Genomic DNA, 3166 nt, shown 5'->3' with positions numbered 1-3166 from the left:
TTAAGGGAGACCTGCTGTTTATAACTGTAGGTATTTGGCAGTATGGATGATTTGTGGAGAAGAACAATGATGAGGTCCAAGAACCCAAGGACCCTATTGTCCGTTTTTGGTGAGAGAAAAACTACAGCTGCAGCCTGCCTGCCAAAGGAAATCAAAAGACCCCAAAGTGGATAGGGAGGACTTCATCGTTAGGTGAAAGATGTCAGATTCTCAGCTAAATAAAATAAAGGCAGCTCTAAGATAGGTAAGTTGAAAGCAGCCCTAAAAAGCAATCGTAACCCACACAGCAGGTCAGACAGTATTTGTTTTTAGTGTTTGCTGCTGTCTTTTGGTATATATGCTGCATGCACATGAAATGTATGATTTCTGCTCTCAAAGACCTTAAAATCTGGCACAAGCTCGCTCGCTCGATCTCTCTCTCTCTCTCTCTCTCTCTCTCTCTCTCTCTCTCTCTCTCACACACACACACACACACACACACACACACACACACACACACACACAGACTGAAATATTTAATGACTATGGATGACTGAGAAGGCATTAGGTGAAGCTGATGTCATGAGTTTGCCAGAAGTTGGGGGAGGAGTGTTGGGAAAGGTAATGTGTACTGTGCATTATGATCAGATGTCACAGTGGAAAGGCTAGTGAGTGGAGACAGGGCTAAAGCTAGACACAAAAGATCCTATATCCGTGTAGGAATGGCTAGCAGGAATGTCTAACAGCAAAAGGATCTGTTTAATAAGCTGTCAGTCATATTAATATTTAAGGATATGGCAAATGTTAGGAAGAGTGTGAGCAGTGTGATTTTAATTCAAACAAAATCTGTGTAGCAGACTAAGCTAGGAAAAACAAGCTAGGTGGCTGGAGAGGTGGCTCAGGAGTTAGCACCACTGGCTGCTCTTCCAGAGGAGTGGAGTTGGTTCCTAGCACCTGTGGCTAGGTGGCTCACAACTACCTGTAGGTCCAGCTCCAGGGGAACCAATGCCCTCTTGTGGCCTCACCAGGCACACACACGCACATGTGTGTGCACATAAACACACATAAATTAAGATACTTTTTAAAAGATAGTTGGTTGTTTCAAATTGTTGTGAGCATAAGCAGGTAGCTAACGTCTCTTAGATGAAAAACAAATATCCAAAACCACTAAGGAGTAATATCATCCCTCCTGGCCCCATCCCAGGAAAACTGTTTTCTAAAGATTATGAAGATTCATCTCAGAAGATGAATTGGCTCCTAAAGTAAGGTTGGAGAGTTCAGCTGGATCTGAGTACATTTATGTCTTCCCACAATGTCAGAATTTATTGCACAACATTAAATTTACAAGATAAGTGGTTTTGTTGGCAGAATTTGTGAAGCAGTCCTGTTTCCTTGACAAACAGGTTCTTTTTAACTGTGTGTACTTGTGGTGGGGAGAGGGTGGTGTGGGTGTGGCATGTGTGTGCCACATAGCATATGTGATGATTAGAAGACAACTTGCTGGAGTCTTGTTCTGTCCTTCCCATTGCATGGGTTCCAATGATCAAACTCGGATTATCAGGCATGGCAACAGATGTCATCTCACTGGCCCATGGTCTTTTCTTCCAATCTTTCTTTTTTAAAATGAAACTCATTTAAATGAGTCAGCAACTCAACCCAAGTTTTATTCATTTTATTTTTTTCTGTATATGTGTATGTGCCTAAATGTATGTGTACCACATGTATTCAGAGGTCAGAAGAGGGCATCAGATCTCCTGGAACTGGAGTTACAGAAGGTTGTGAACTGCCGTGTGGGCACTGGGAATAGAATCCAGGTCCTCTGGAAGAGCAGCCAGTGCTCTTAATCAGTAAACCATCTCTCCACATCCCGTTTTATCACAATCTTAAGTACTAACAGTAATTCTCAGATCATGTTACACTCTGCCCAGTAAATGCATCTGTATGTGTATGTGCACAGGTTACACAGTGGCTGCCAAGGTTTGAAGATGAACAAAGGTCTAGTGCAGAGGTGAGGAGTTTCAAAGAGACTGAGAGGCAGAAGCTGAAAACTAAAGTACACAGAGTGTCTGTGGGAAAGACAATGAACCCAGGCTGGAGGTTTGATCATCATTCAACTTAAAGAATGAACTGCAAGGCGCACGCCTTTAATCCCAGCACTCAGGAGCTAGAGCCAGGTGGATCTCTGTGAGTTCGAGGCCAGCCTGGGCTACAGAGTGAGTTCCAGGACAGAGACAAAGCTACACAGAGAAGCCCTGTCTCGAAAACAAGCAAACAAACAAACAAAAAAGAATGAACTGCAAACAAAAGATGTGGTTGAGGTTGAAGAGGTAAAGGTGGGTCCAGGTGCAAGCAAATGAACAGGTGGTTGGATGTTAATTTTAGTAGGCCATAGCAACATTATTTCTGCTGGTTTCTCAATTGCTTGCCAAAGCAAGTGAGAGCAAAGAATTGCTTGCAGAAAATGAACTTCAATAGGCGTTCATGAACAGAAAGTAAAATGGTAAGAATTGGGATGAACTTAAGTAATTTTCAAGTGTGGGACTAGTGGAGATTCAGACAAAAAGATTTCTAGGAGCCTCTACGGTCATTCATTAATACTGACTGTGGCTGGCCGTGGTGGCGCACGCCTTTAATTCCAGTAGAGGTATGTGAATAACTGAGTTGGAGACCAGCCTGGTCTACAGAGCGAGTTCCAGGCCAGCCAGAGCTACATAGAGAAACCCTGTCTCATGGGAAAAACAAAAACCAAAAATATATATTAACTTTGAACCTTCGTGATGCGAACTTACTGCCAAGCCTGAGTTCTTCAGTTCGATCCCTTCGACCTTGTGGAAGGAGAACTGACTCCCACAAATTGTCCCCCATCCCATATATAGACACAAATAAATGAATACAATTTAAAAAAAAAAAAAAAGGTAAAGGAGTGGGTCGAGAGGCCTGGGTTACGGTAGACAACGAGAGATAAGTGCGAAGCGTGCTTTGGGGAAGAAACATTTCTACAGTGTTCCACTAATCTGTGGTAAACGAATCACCCTCAAGAGGTGGTGATATCAGGCTGTGGTCAAAAAGACTCCAAAGTGGAGGGAAACCAACGAAAATCAAAACCAGAAGCGTGTGCGTGAACCAGGTGCTCTCGACGAGTCACTGGAACTTCCCGCGATGCTAGGAAGCAGACAGAGGAGGAGGA

This window comes from Peromyscus leucopus, chromosome 10, assembly GCF_004664715.2.
Source record: "Peromyscus leucopus breed LL Stock chromosome 10, UCI_PerLeu_2.1, whole genome shotgun sequence".
NCBI classification, from domain to species: Eukaryota; Metazoa; Chordata; class Mammalia; order Rodentia; family Cricetidae; genus Peromyscus; species Peromyscus leucopus.
This window is presented reverse-complemented; position numbering follows the sequence as displayed.